Source organism: Hydractinia symbiolongicarpus, chromosome 14, assembly GCF_029227915.1.
Source record: "Hydractinia symbiolongicarpus strain clone_291-10 chromosome 14, HSymV2.1, whole genome shotgun sequence".
In the NCBI taxonomy this organism is placed as follows: domain Eukaryota; kingdom Metazoa; phylum Cnidaria; class Hydrozoa; order Anthoathecata; family Hydractiniidae; genus Hydractinia; species Hydractinia symbiolongicarpus.
This window is the reverse complement of record NC_079888.1, coordinates 7,777,687-7,790,000: the sequence shown is the minus strand read 5'-3', so window position 1 is coordinate 7,790,000 and position 12,314 is coordinate 7,777,687. Positions and strand designations below refer to the sequence as shown.

The 12,314-nt window shown below is 44.0% G+C and overlaps 27 non-coding genes across 27 annotated transcripts; 9 read left to right on the top strand and 18 right to left on the bottom strand.

The window, feature by feature from the left end:
- The first annotated feature begins 303 nt into the window (after positions 1-303).
- On the top strand, positions 304-376 carry Trnak-cuu (transfer RNA lysine (anticodon CUU)). The gene has a single exon. It is a non-coding gene; the product is annotated as a tRNA-Lys (tRNA).
- Positions 377-1,308: 932 nt separating this feature from the next.
- Trnak-cuu (transfer RNA lysine (anticodon CUU)) lies at positions 1,309-1,381 on the top strand. The gene has a single exon. It is a non-coding gene; the product is annotated as a tRNA-Lys (tRNA).
- A 205-nt stretch (positions 1,382-1,586) lies between these two features.
- Positions 1,587-1,658, bottom strand: Trnaq-uug (transfer RNA glutamine (anticodon UUG)). Its single transcript has one exon. It is a non-coding gene; the product is annotated as a tRNA-Gln (tRNA).
- A 271-nt stretch (positions 1,659-1,929) lies between these two features.
- Positions 1,930-2,002, top strand: Trnak-cuu (transfer RNA lysine (anticodon CUU)). The gene has a single exon. It is a non-coding gene; the product is annotated as a tRNA-Lys (tRNA).
- Positions 2,003-2,287: 285 nt separating this feature from the next.
- Positions 2,288-2,369, bottom strand: Trnas-gcu (transfer RNA serine (anticodon GCU)). Its single transcript has one exon. It is a non-coding gene; the product is annotated as a tRNA-Ser (tRNA).
- Positions 2,370-2,552: 183 nt separating this feature from the next.
- Trnak-cuu (transfer RNA lysine (anticodon CUU)) lies at positions 2,553-2,625 on the top strand. Its single transcript has one exon. It is a non-coding gene; the product is annotated as a tRNA-Lys (tRNA).
- A 205-nt stretch (positions 2,626-2,830) lies between these two features.
- On the bottom strand, positions 2,831-2,902 carry Trnaq-uug (transfer RNA glutamine (anticodon UUG)). The gene has a single exon. It is a non-coding gene; the product is annotated as a tRNA-Gln (tRNA).
- A 7-nt stretch (positions 2,903-2,909) lies between these two features.
- Trnas-gcu (transfer RNA serine (anticodon GCU)) lies at positions 2,910-2,991 on the bottom strand. Its single transcript has one exon. It is a non-coding gene; the product is annotated as a tRNA-Ser (tRNA).
- A 461-nt stretch (positions 2,992-3,452) lies between these two features.
- Trnaq-uug (transfer RNA glutamine (anticodon UUG)) lies at positions 3,453-3,524 on the bottom strand. The gene has a single exon. It is a non-coding gene; the product is annotated as a tRNA-Gln (tRNA).
- A 7-nt stretch (positions 3,525-3,531) lies between these two features.
- On the bottom strand, positions 3,532-3,613 carry Trnas-gcu (transfer RNA serine (anticodon GCU)). Its single transcript has one exon. It is a non-coding gene; the product is annotated as a tRNA-Ser (tRNA).
- Positions 3,614-5,036: 1,423 nt separating this feature from the next.
- Positions 5,037-5,109, top strand: Trnak-cuu (transfer RNA lysine (anticodon CUU)). The gene has a single exon. It is a non-coding gene; the product is annotated as a tRNA-Lys (tRNA).
- A 284-nt stretch (positions 5,110-5,393) lies between these two features.
- Positions 5,394-5,475, bottom strand: Trnar-gcg (transfer RNA arginine (anticodon GCG)). The gene has a single exon. It is a non-coding gene; the product is annotated as a tRNA-Arg (tRNA).
- A 461-nt stretch (positions 5,476-5,936) lies between these two features.
- Trnaq-uug (transfer RNA glutamine (anticodon UUG)) lies at positions 5,937-6,008 on the bottom strand. The gene has a single exon. It is a non-coding gene; the product is annotated as a tRNA-Gln (tRNA).
- A 272-nt stretch (positions 6,009-6,280) lies between these two features.
- On the top strand, positions 6,281-6,353 carry Trnak-cuu (transfer RNA lysine (anticodon CUU)). Its single transcript has one exon. It is a non-coding gene; the product is annotated as a tRNA-Lys (tRNA).
- Positions 6,354-6,899: 546 nt separating this feature from the next.
- Positions 6,900-6,972, top strand: Trnak-cuu (transfer RNA lysine (anticodon CUU)). The gene has a single exon. It is a non-coding gene; the product is annotated as a tRNA-Lys (tRNA).
- Positions 6,973-7,256: 284 nt separating this feature from the next.
- On the bottom strand, positions 7,257-7,338 carry Trnar-gcg (transfer RNA arginine (anticodon GCG)). Its single transcript has one exon. It is a non-coding gene; the product is annotated as a tRNA-Arg (tRNA).
- A 461-nt stretch (positions 7,339-7,799) lies between these two features.
- Trnaq-uug (transfer RNA glutamine (anticodon UUG)) lies at positions 7,800-7,871 on the bottom strand. The gene has a single exon. It is a non-coding gene; the product is annotated as a tRNA-Gln (tRNA).
- Positions 7,872-8,143: 272 nt separating this feature from the next.
- Trnak-cuu (transfer RNA lysine (anticodon CUU)) lies at positions 8,144-8,216 on the top strand. Its single transcript has one exon. It is a non-coding gene; the product is annotated as a tRNA-Lys (tRNA).
- Positions 8,217-8,421: 205 nt separating this feature from the next.
- Trnaq-uug (transfer RNA glutamine (anticodon UUG)) lies at positions 8,422-8,493 on the bottom strand. Its single transcript has one exon. It is a non-coding gene; the product is annotated as a tRNA-Gln (tRNA).
- Positions 8,494-8,500: 7 nt separating this feature from the next.
- Trnas-gcu (transfer RNA serine (anticodon GCU)) lies at positions 8,501-8,582 on the bottom strand. Its single transcript has one exon. It is a non-coding gene; the product is annotated as a tRNA-Ser (tRNA).
- A 461-nt stretch (positions 8,583-9,043) lies between these two features.
- Positions 9,044-9,115, bottom strand: Trnaq-uug (transfer RNA glutamine (anticodon UUG)). Its single transcript has one exon. It is a non-coding gene; the product is annotated as a tRNA-Gln (tRNA).
- A 7-nt stretch (positions 9,116-9,122) lies between these two features.
- Trnas-gcu (transfer RNA serine (anticodon GCU)) lies at positions 9,123-9,204 on the bottom strand. The gene has a single exon. It is a non-coding gene; the product is annotated as a tRNA-Ser (tRNA).
- An 804-nt stretch (positions 9,205-10,008) lies between these two features.
- On the top strand, positions 10,009-10,081 carry Trnak-cuu (transfer RNA lysine (anticodon CUU)). The gene has a single exon. It is a non-coding gene; the product is annotated as a tRNA-Lys (tRNA).
- A 204-nt stretch (positions 10,082-10,285) lies between these two features.
- Positions 10,286-10,357, bottom strand: Trnaq-uug (transfer RNA glutamine (anticodon UUG)). The gene has a single exon. It is a non-coding gene; the product is annotated as a tRNA-Gln (tRNA).
- Positions 10,358-10,364: 7 nt separating this feature from the next.
- On the bottom strand, positions 10,365-10,446 carry Trnas-gcu (transfer RNA serine (anticodon GCU)). The gene has a single exon. It is a non-coding gene; the product is annotated as a tRNA-Ser (tRNA).
- Positions 10,447-10,907: 461 nt separating this feature from the next.
- Trnaq-uug (transfer RNA glutamine (anticodon UUG)) lies at positions 10,908-10,979 on the bottom strand. The gene has a single exon. It is a non-coding gene; the product is annotated as a tRNA-Gln (tRNA).
- A 7-nt stretch (positions 10,980-10,986) lies between these two features.
- Positions 10,987-11,068, bottom strand: Trnas-gcu (transfer RNA serine (anticodon GCU)). The gene has a single exon. It is a non-coding gene; the product is annotated as a tRNA-Ser (tRNA).
- Positions 11,069-12,314: the final 1,246 nt, after the last annotated feature.

The window sequence follows — 12,314 nt, the reverse complement described above, 5'->3', positions numbered from 1 at the left end:
GACCAGAGTGCTAACCATTACATCATAGAACCGAATGTGCGACGAAGTGGGATTCGAACCCACGCAGGCAGAGCCCAATGGATTAGCAGTCCACCGCCTTAACCACTCGGCCACCTCGTCTGTTTTTGTACCACGTCTACTTTATGGAAAGCTAACATTGCTGAAACTGTTTTGACTCACGTAACTGTTTACCAGCCCAAATAGTAGGATTACGCGAATGGCCCAATTTTAAGTAATCTTAGGTGTGGTCAATTGTTGTGTAAGTCCAAGACGGCTTTAATGGCAGAACCTAATAACGAATCAGCCCGGCTAGCTCAGACGGTAGAGCATGAGACTCTTAATCTCAGGGTCGTGGGTTCGAGCCCCACGTTGAGCGTTTTTTGATAAACTTTTATTGCATTACGAACGCGCCGTGGAAATCACCAATTCTCCTCTAAGCATGTGTTCTGCCATAAACCTGGCAAATGTTGAAGAAATGACTTGAAAGCATTCAAATATGGCTTAGTCAATTTTAGATAAATCATCCCTTCCTCACGCATTTCTTAAACAAATGATTAAATCAGAGTTCAAAAATAAAATCAGGTTCTACCGAGATTTGAACTCGGATCGCTGGGTTCAAAGTCCAGAGTGCTAACCATTACATCATAGAACCGAATGTGCGACGAAGTGAGATTCGAACCCACGCGGGCAGAGCCCAATGGATTAGCAGTCCATCGCCTTAACCACTCGGCCACCTCGTCTGTTTCTGTACCACGTCTACGTTATGGAAAGGTAACATTGCTGAACCTGTTTCGACTCACGTAAATTTTTACCAGACCAAACAGTAGGATTACGGGGGTCGCCCAATTTTAAGTAACCTTAGTTGTGGTCAATTGTTGCGTAAGTCCAAGAACATTTTAGAAAAATCATCCCTTCCTCACGCATTTCCTAAACAAATAATTTAAGCAGAGTTCAAAAAGAAAATCATGTTCTACCGAGATTTCAACTCGGATCGCTGGGTTCAAAGTCCAGAGTGCTGACCATTACACCATAGAACCGAATGTGCGATGAAGTGGGATTCGAAACCACGCGGGCAGAGCCCAATGGATTAGCTGTCCATCGCCTTAACCACTCGGCCACCTCGTCTGTTTTTGTTTCACGTCTACTTTATGGAAAGCTAACATTGATGAACCTGTTTTGACTCACGTAAATGTTTACCAGCCCAAATAGTAGGATTACGCGAGTGACCCAATTTTAAGTAATCTTAGGTGTGGTCAATTGTTGTGTAAGTCCAAGACGGCTTTAATGGCGGAACCTATTAACAAATCAGCCCGGCTAGCTCAGTCGGTAGAGCATGAGACTCTTAATCTCAAGGTCGTGGGTTCGAGCCCCACGTTGGGCGATTTCTGCTGCACTTTTAATTGCATTATGAACGCGCCGTGGAAATCACCAATTCCCCTCTAAGCATGAGTTCTGCCATAAACCTGGCAAATTTTGAAGAAATGACTTAAAAGCATTCAAATATGGCTTAGTCAATTTTAAATAAATCAGCCTTTCCTCACGTATTTTTTAAACAAAAGATTAAATAAGAATTCAAAAAGAAGGTCAGGTTCTACCAAGATTTGAACTCGGATCGCTGGATTCAAAGTCCAGAGTGCTGACCATTACACCATAGAACCGAATGTGCGATGAAGTGGGATTCGAAACCACGCGGGCAGAGCCCAATGGATTAGCTGTCCATCGCCTTAACCACTCGGCCACCTCGTCTGTTTTTGTTTCACGTCTACTTTATGGAAAGCTAACATTGCTGAAGCTGTTATGACTCACGTAACTGTTTACCAGCCCAAATAGTAGGATTACACGAGTGACCCAATTTTAAGTAATCTTAGGTGTGGTCAATTGTTGTGTAAGTCCAAGACGGTTTTAATGGCGGAACCTAATAACTAATCAGCCCGGCTAGCTCAGTCAGTAGAGCATGAGACTCTTAATCTCAGGGTCGTGGGTTCGAGCCCCACGTTGGGCGTTTTCTGATAAACTTTTAATTGCATTATGAACGCGCCGTGGAAATCACCAATTCCCCTCTAAGCATGAGTTCTGCCATAAACCTAGCAAATGTTGAAGAAATGACTTGAAAGCATTCTAATATGGCTCAGTCGATTTTGAATAAATCAGCCTTTCCTTCACGTATTTATCAAACAAAAGATTAAATAAGAATTCAAAAAGAAGGTCAGGTTCTACCGAGATTTGAACTCGGATCGCTGGATTCAAAGTCCAGAGTGCTAACCGTTACAACATAGAACCAAATGTGCGACGAAGATGGGATTCGAACCCACGCGGGCAGAGCCCAATGGATTAGCAGTCCATCGCCTTAACCACTCGGCCACCTCGTTTGTTTCTGTACCACGTCTACTTTATGGAAAGCTAACATTGCTGAACCTGTTTTGACTCACGTAAGTATTTACCAGCCCAAACAGTAGGATTACGCGAGTGGCCCAATTTTAAGTAATCTTAGGTGTGGTCAATTGTTGTGTAAGTCCAAGACGGCTTTAATGGCGGAACCTAATAACGAAACAGCCCGGCTAGCTCAGTCGGTAGAGCATGAGACTCTTAACCTCAGGGTCGTGGGTTCGAGCCCCACGTTGGGCGTTTTCTGATAAACTTTTAATTGCATTACGAACGCACCGTGGAAATCACCAATTCTCCTCTAAGCATGAGTTCTGCCATAAACCTGGCAAATGTTGAAGAGATGACTTGAAAGCATTCAAATATGGCTTAGTCAATTTTAAATAAATCAGCCTTTCCTCACGTATTTTTTAAACAAAAGATTAAATAAGAATTCAAAAAGAAGGTCAGGTTCTACCGAGATTTGAACTCGGATCGCTGGATTCAAAGTCCAGAGTGCTAACCATTACACCATAGAACCGAATGTGCGACGAAGATGGGATTCGAACCCACGCGGGCAGAGCCCAATGGATTAGCAGTCCATCGCCTTAACCACTCGGCCACCTCGTCTGTTTCTGTACCACGTCTACGTTATGGAAAGCTAACATTGCTGAACCTGTTTCGACTCACGTAACCTTTTACCAGCCCAAACAGTGGGATTACGCGAGTGCCCCAATTTTAAGTAATTTAAGGTGTGGTCAATTGTTGCGTAAGTCCAAGACAGCTTTAATAACGGAACCTAATAACGAATCAGCCCGGCTAGCTCAGTCGGTAGAGCATGAGACTCTTAATCTCAGGGTCGTGGATTCGAGCCCCACAATGGGCGTTTTCTGCTGCACTTTTAATTGTATTATGAACGCGCCGTGGAAATCACCAATTCCCCTCGAAGCATGAGTCCTGCCAAAAACCTGGCAAATGTTGAAGAAATGACTTGAAAGCATTCAAATATGGCTTAGTCAATTTTAAATAAATCAGCCTTTCCTCACGTATTTTATAAACAAAATATTAAATAAGAATTCAAAAAGAAGGTCAGGTTCTACCGAGATTTGAACTCGGATCGCTGGATTCAAAGTCCAGAGTGCTAACCATTACACCATAGAACTGAATGTGTGACAAAGATGGGATTCGAACCCACGCGGGCAGAGCCCAATGGATTAGCAGTCCATCGCCTTAACCACTCGGCCACCTCGTCTGTTTCTGTACCACGTCTACGTTATGGAAAGCTAACATTGCTAAACCTGTTTCGACTCACGTAACCTTTTACCAGCCCAAACAGTGGGATTACACGAGTGCCCCAAATTTAAGTAATTTAAGGTGTGGTCAATTGTTGCGTAAGTCCAAGACAGCTTTAATAACGGAACCTAATAACGAATCAGCCCGGCTAGCTCAGTCGATAGAGCATGAGACTCTTAATCTCAGGGTCGTGGATACGAGCCCCACAATGGGCGTTTTCTGCTGCACTTTTAATTGCATTATGAACGCGCCGTAGAAATCACCAATTCCCCTCTAAGCATGAGTCCTGCCAAAAACCTGGCAAATGTTGAAGAAATGACTTGAAAGCATTCAAATATGGCTTAGTCAATTTTAGATAAATCATCCCTTCCTCACGCATTTCTTAAACAAATGATTAAATCAGAGTTCAAAAAGAAAATCAGGTTCTACCGAGATTTGAACTCGGATCGCTAGGTTCAAAGTCCAGAGTGCTAATCATTACATCATAGAACCGAATGTGCGACGAAGTGGGATTCGAAGCCACGCAGGCAGAGCCCAATGGATTAGCAGTCCATCGCCTTAACCACTCGGCCACCTCGTCTGTTTTTGTACCACGTCTACTTTATGGAAAGCTAACATTGCTGAACCTGTTTTGACTCACGTAACTGTTTACCAGCCCAAATAGTAGGATTACGCGAATGGCCCAATTTTAAGTAATCTTAGGTGTGGTCAATTGTTGTGTAAGTCCAAGACGGCTTTAATGGCAGAACCTAATAACGAATCAGCCCGGCTAGCTCAGTCGGTAAAGCATGAGACTCTTAATCTCAGGGTCGTGGATTCGAGCCCCACAACGGGCGTTTTCTGCTGCACTTTTAATTGCATTATGAACGCGCCGTGGAAATCACCAATTCCCCTCTAAGCATGAATCCTGCCAAAAACCTGGCAAATGTTGAAGAAATGACTTGGAAGCATTCAAATATGGCTTAGTCAATTTTACATAAATCATCCCTCCCTCACGCATTTCTTAAACAAATGAATAAATCAGAGTTCAAAAAGAAAATCAGGTTCTACCGAGATTTGAACTCGGACCGCTGGGTTCAAAGTCCAGAGTGCTAATCATTACAGCATAGAACCGAATGTGCGACGAAGTGGGATTCGAACCCACGAGGGCAGAGCCCAATGGATTAGCAGTCCATCGCCTTAACCACTCGGCCACCTCGTCTGTTTCTGTACCACGTCCACTTTATGGAAAGCTAACATTGCTGAACCTGTTTCGACTCACGTAACCTTTTACCAGCCCAAACAGTAGGATTACGCGAGTCGCCCAATTTTAAGTAACCTTAGGTGTGGTCAATTTTGCGTAAGTCCAAGACGGCTTTATTGGCGGAACCTAATAACGAATCAGCCGGCTAGCTCAGTCGGTAGAGCATGAGACTCTTAATCTCAGGGTCGTGGGTTCGAACCCCACGTTGGGCGTTTTCTGATACACTTTTATTTGCATTACGAACGCGCCGTGGAAATCACCAATTCTCCTCTAAGCATGAGTTCTACCATACACCTGGCAAATGTTAAAGAAATGACTTGAAAGGATTCAAATATGGCTTAGTATATTTTAGATAAATCATCCCTTCCTTAAGCATTTCTTAAACAAATGATTAAGTCAGAGTTCAAAATGAAAGTCAGGTTCTACCGAGATTTGAACTCGGATCGCTGGATTTAAAGTCCAGAGGGCTAACCATTACACCATAGAACCGAATGTGCGACGAAGATGGGATTCGAACCCACGCGGGCAGAGCCCAATGGATTCGCAGTCCGTCGCCTTAACCACTCGGCCACCTCGTCTGTTTCTGTACCACGTCTACTTTATGGAAAGCTAACATTGCTGAACCTTTTTCGACTCACGTAACCTTTTACCAGCTCAAACCGTAGGATTACGCAAGTGGCCCAATTTTAAGTAATCTTAGGCGTGGTCAATTGTTGCGTAAGTCCAAGACCGCTTTAGTGGCGGCACCTGAAAACGAATCGGCCCGGCTAGCTCAGGCGGTAGAGGATGAGACTCTTAATCTCAGGGTCGTGAGTTCGAGCCCCACGTTCGGCGTTTTCTGATAGACTTTGTATTGCGTTACGAACGCGCCGTGGAAATCACCAATTCTCCTCTAAGCATGAATTCCGCCATAGACCTGTCAAATGTTGAAGAAATGACTTGAAAGCATTCAAATATGGCTTAGTATATTTTAGATAAATCATCCCTTCCTTAAGCATTTCTTAAACAAATGATTAAGTCAGAGTTCAAAATGAAAGTCAGGTTCTACCGAGATTTGAACTCGGATCGCTGGATTCAAAGTCCAGAGTGCTAACCATTACAGCATAGAACCGAATGTGCGACGAAGATAGGATTCGATCCCACGCTGGCAGAGCCCAATGGATTAGCAGTCCATCGCCTTAACCACTCGACCACTTCGTCTGCTTCTGTACCACGTCTACTTTATGGAAAGCTAACATTGCTGAACCTGTTTCGACTCACGTGACATTTTACCAACCCAAACAGTAGGATTACGCGAGCGACCCAATTTTAAGTAATTTTAGGTGTGGTCAATTGTTGCGTAAGTCCAAGACGGCTTTAGTGGCGGCACCTAAAAACGAATCAACCCGGCTAGCTCAGTCGGTAGAGCATGAGACTCTTAACCTCAGGGTCGTGGGTTCGAGCCCCACGTTGGGCGTTTTCTGATAAACTTTTAATTGCATTATGAACGCGCCGTGGAAATCACCAATTCCCCTCTAAGCATGAATCCTGCCAAAAACCTGGCAAATGTTGAAGAAATGACTTGGAAGCATTCAAATATGGCTTAGTCAATTTTACATAAATCATCCCTCCCTCACGCATTTCTTAAACAAATGAATAAATCAGAGTTCAAAAAGAAAATCAGGTTCTACCGAGATTTGAACTCGGACCGCTGGGTTCAAAGTCCAGAGTGCTAATCATTACAGCATAGAACCGAATGTGCGACGAAGTGGGATTCGAACCCACGAGGGCAGAGCCCAATGGATTAGCAGTCCATCGCCTTAACCACTCGGCCACCTCGTCTGTTTCTGTACCACGTCCACTTTATGGAAAGCTAACATTGCTGAACCTGTTTCGACTCACGTAACCTTTTACCAGCCCAAACAGTAGGATTACGCGAGTCGCCCAATTTTAAGTAACCTTAGGTGTGGTCAATTTTGCGTAAGTCCAAGACGGCTTTATTGGCGGAACCTAATAACGAATCAGCCGGCTAGCTCAGTCGGTAGAGCATGAGACTCTTAATCTCAGGGTCGTGGGTTCGAACCCCACGTTGGGCGTTTTCTGATACACTTTTATTTGCATTACGAACGCGCCGTGGAAATCACCAATTCTCCTCTAAGCATGAGTTCTACCATACACCTGGCAAATGTTAAAGAAATGACTTGAAAGGATTCAAATATGGCTTAGTATATTTTAGATAAATCATCCCTTCCTTAAGCATTTCTTAAACAAATGATTAAGTCAGAGTTCAAAATGAAAGTCAGGTTCTACCGAGATTTGAACTCGGATCGCTGGATTTAAAGTCCAGAGGGCTAACCATTACACCATAGAACCGAATGTGCGACGAAGATGGGATTCGAACCCACGCGGGCAGAGCCCAATGGATTCGCAGTCCGTCGCCTTAACCACTCGGCCACCTCGTCTGTTTCTGTACCACGTCTACTTTATGGAAAGCTAACATTGCTGAACCTTTTTCGACTCACGTAACCTTTTACCAGCTCAAACCGTAGGATTACGCAAGTGGCCCAATTTTAAGTAATCTTAGGCGTGGTCAATTGTTGCGTAAGTCCAAGACCGCTTTAGTGGCGGCACCTGAAAACGAATCGGCCCGGCTAGCTCAGGCGGTAGAGGATGAGACTCTTAATCTCAGGGTCGTGAGTTCGAGCCCCACGTTCGGCGTTTTCTGATAGACTTTGTATTGCGTTACGAACGCGCCGTGGAAATCACCAATTCTCCTCTAAGCATGAATTCCGCCATAGACCTGTCAAATGTTGAAGAAATGACTTGAAAGCATTCAAATATGGCTTAGTATATTTTAGATAAATCATCCCTTCCTTAAGCATTTCTTAAACAAATGATTAAGTCAGAGTTCAAAATGAAAGTCAGGTTCTACCGAGATTTGAACTCGGATCGCTGGATTCAAAGTCCAGAGTGCTAACCATTACAGCATAGAACCGAATGTGCGACGAAGATAGGATTCGATCCCACGCTGGCAGAGCCCAATGGATTAGCAGTCCATCGCCTTAACCACTCGACCACTTCGTCTGCTTCTGTACCACGTCTACTTTATGGAAAGCTAACATTGCTGAACCTGTTTCGATTCACGTGACATTTTACCAACCCAAACAGTAGGATTACGCGAGCGACCCAATTTTAAGTAATTTTAGGTGTGGTCAATTGTTGCGTAAGTCCAAGACGGCTTTAGTGGCGGCACCTAAAAACGAATCAACCCGGCTAGCTCAGTCGGTAGAGCATGAGACTCTTAACCTCAGGGTCGTGGGTTCGAGCCCCACGTTGGGCGTTTTCTGATAAACTTTTAATTGCATTACGAACGCACCGTGGAAATCACCAATTCTCCTCTAAGCATGAGTTCTGCCATAAACCTGGCAAATGTTGAAGAGATTACTTGAAAGCATTCAAATATGGCTTAGTCAATTTTAAATAAATCAGCCTTTCCTCACGTATTTTTTAAACAAAAGATTAAATAAGAATTCAAAAAGAAGGTCAGGTTCTACCGAGATTTGAACTCGGATCGCTGGATTCAAAGTCCAGAGTGCTAACCATTACAACATAGAACCGAATGTGCGACGAAGATGGGATTCGAACCCACGCGGGCAGAGCCCAATGGATTAGCAGTCCATCGCCTTAACCACTCGGCCACCTCGTCTGTTTCTGTACCACGTCTACGTTATGGAAAGCTAACATTGCTGAACCTGTTTCGACTCACGTAACCTTTTACCAGCCCAAACAGTGGGATTACGCGAGTGCCCCAATTTTAAGTAATTTAAGGTGTGGTCAATTGTTGCGTAAGTCCAAGACAGCTTTAATAACGGAACCTAATAACGAATCAGCCCGGCTAGCTCAGTCGGTAGAGCATGAGACTCTTAATCTCAGGGTCGTGGATTGGAGCCCCACAATGGGCGTTTTCTGCTGCACTTTTAATTGTATTATGAACGCGCCGTGGAAATCACCAATTCCCCTCGAAGCATGAGTCCTGCCAAAAACCTGGCAAATGTTGAAGAAATGACTTGAAAGCATTCAAATATGGTTTAGTCAATTTTAAATAAATCAGCCTTTCCTCACGTATTTTTTAAACAAAATATTAAATAAGAATTCAAAAAGAAGGTCAGGTTCTACCGAGATTTGAACTCGGATCGCTGGATTCAAAGTCCAGAGTGCTAACCATTACACCATAGAACTGAATGTGTGACAAAGATGGGATTCGAACCCACGCGGGCAGAGCCCAATGGATTAGCAGTCCATCGCCTTAACCAGTCGGCCACCTCGTCTGTTTCTGTACCACGTCTACGTTATGGAAAGCTAACATTGCTAAACCTGTTTCGACTCACGTAACCTTTTACCAGCCCAAACAGTGGGATTACACGAGTGCCCCAATTTTAAGTAATTTAAGGTGTGGTCAATTGTTGCGTAAGTCCAAGACAGCTTTAATAACGGAACCTAATAACGAATCAGCCCGGCTAGCTCAGTCGGTAGAGCATGAGACTCTTAATCTCAGGGTCGTGGATACGAGCCCCACAATGGGCGTTTTCTGCTGCACTTTTAATTGCATTATGAACGCGCCGTAGAAATCACCAATTCCCCTCTAAGCATGAGTCCTGCCAAAAACCTGGCAAATGTTGAAGAAATGACTTGAAAGCATTCAAATATGGCTTAGTCAATTTTAGATAAATCATCCCTTCCTCACGCATTTCTTAAACAAATGATTAAATCAGAGTTCAAAAAGAAAATCAGGTTCTACCGAGATTTGAACTCGGATCGCTAGGTTCAAAGTCCAGAGTGCTAACCATTACATCATAGAACCGAATGTGCGACGAAGTGGGATTCGAACCCAGGCGGGCAGAGCCCAATGGATTAGCAGTCCATCGCCTTAACCACTCGGCCACCTCGTCTGTTTCTGTACCACGTCCACTTTATGGAAAGCTAACATTGCTGAACCTGTTTTGACTCACGTAACTGTTTACCAGCCCAAATAGTAGGATTACGCGAATGGCCCAATTTTAAGTAATCTTAGGTGTGGTCAATTGTTGTGTAAGTCCAAGACGGCTTTAATGGCAGAACCTAATAACGAATCAGCCCGGCTAGCTCAGTCGGTAGAGCATGAGACTCTTAATCTCAGGGTCGTGGGTTCGAGCCCCACGTTGGGCGTTTTCTGACAAACTTTTATTGCATTACGAACGTGCCGTGGAAATCACCAATTCTCCTCTAAGCATGTGTTCTGCCATAAACCTGGCAAATGTTGAAGAAATGACTTGAAAGCATTCGAATATGGCTTAGTCAATTTTAGATAAATCATCCCTTCCTCACGCATTTCTTAAACAAATGATTAAATCAGAGTTCAAAAAGAAAATCAGGTTCTACCGAGATTTGAACTCGGATCGCTGGATTCAAAGTCCAGAGTGCTAACCATTACAACATAGAACCGAATGTGCGACGAAGATGGGATTCGAACCCACGCGGGCAGAGCCCAATGGATTAGCAGTCCATCGCCTTAACCACTCGGCCACCTCGTCTGTTTCTGTACCACGTCTACGTTATGGAAAGCTAACATTGCTGAACCTGTTTCGACTCACGTAACCTTTTACCAGCCCAAACAGTGGGATTACGCGAGTGCCCCAATTTTAAGTAATTTAAGGTGTGGTCAATTGTTGCGTAAGTCCAAGACAGCTTTAATAACGGAACCTAATAACGAATCAGCCCGGCTAGCTCAGTCGGTAGAGCATGAGACTCTTAATCTCAGGGTCGTGGATTGGAGCCCCACAATGGGCGTTTTCTGCTGCACTTTTAATTGTATTATGAACGCGCCGTGGAAATCACCAATTCCCCTCGAAGCATGAGTCCTGCCAAAAACCTGGCAAATGTTGAAGAAATGACTTGAAAGCATTCAAATATGGTTTAGTCAATTTTAAATAAATCAGCCTTTCCTCACGTATTTTTTAAACAAAATATTAAATAAGAATTCAAAAAGAAGGTCAGGTTCTACCGAGATTTGAACTCGGATCGCTGGATTCAAAGTCCAGAGTGCTAACCATTACACCATAGAACTGAATGTGTGACAAAGATGGGATTCGAACCCACGCGGGCAGAGCCCAATGGATTAGCAGTCCATCGCCTTAACCAGTCGGCCACCTCGTCTGTTTCTGTACCACGTCTACGTTATGGAAAGCTAACATTGCTAAACCTGTTTCGACTCACGTAACCTTTTACCAGCCCAAACAGTGGGATTACACGAGTGCCCCAATTTTAAGTAATTTAAGGTGTGGTCAATTGTTGCGTAAGTCCAAGACAGCTTTAATAACGGAACCTAATAACGAATCAGCCCGGCTAGCTCAGTCGGTAGAGCATGAGACTCTTAATCTCAGGGTCGTGGATACGAGCCCCACAATGGGCGTTTTCTGCTGCACTTTTAATTGCATTACGAACGCGCCGTGGAAATCACCAATTCTCCTCTAAGCATGTGTTCTGCCATAAACCTGGCAAATGTTGAAGAAATGACTTGAAAGCATTCGAATATGGCTTAGTCAATTTTAGATAAATCATCCCTTCCTCACGCATTTCTTAAACAAATGATTAAATCAGAGTTCAAAAAGAAAATCAGGTTCTACCGAGATTTGAACTCGGATCGCTGGGTTCAAAGTCCAGAGTGCTAACCATTACATGATAGAACCGAATGTGCGACGAAGTGAGATTCGAACCCACGCGGGCAGAGCCCAATGGATTAGCAGTCCATCGCCTTAACCAGTCGGCCACCTCGTCTGTTTCTGTACCACGTCTACGTTATGGAAAGGTAACATTGCTAAACCTGTTTCGGCTCACGTAACCTTTTACCAGCCCAAACAGTGGGATTACGCGAGTGCCCCAATTTTAAGTAATTTAAGGTGTGGTCAATTATTGCGTAAGTCCAAGACAGCTTTAATAACGGAACCTAATAATGAATCAGCCCGGCTAGCTCAGTCGGTAGAGCATGAGACTCTTAATCTCAGGGTCGTGGATTCAAGCCCCACAATGGGCGTTTTCTGCTGCACTTTTAATTGCATTATGAACGCGCCGTGAAAATCACCAATTCCCCACTAAGCATGAGTCCTGCCAAAAACCTGGCAAATGTTGAAGAAATGATTTGAAAGCATTCAAATATGGCTTAGTCAATTTTAGATAAATCATCCCTTCCTCACGCATTTCTTAAACAAATAATTAAATCAGAGTTCAAAAAGAAAATCAGGTTCTACCGAGAATTGAACTCGGATCGCTGGGTTCAAAGTCCAGAGTGCTAACCATTACATCATAGAACGGAATGTGCGACGAAGTGGGATTCGAACCCACGCAGGCAGAGCCCAATGGATTAGCAGTCCATCGCCTTATTCACTCGGCCACCTCGTCTGTT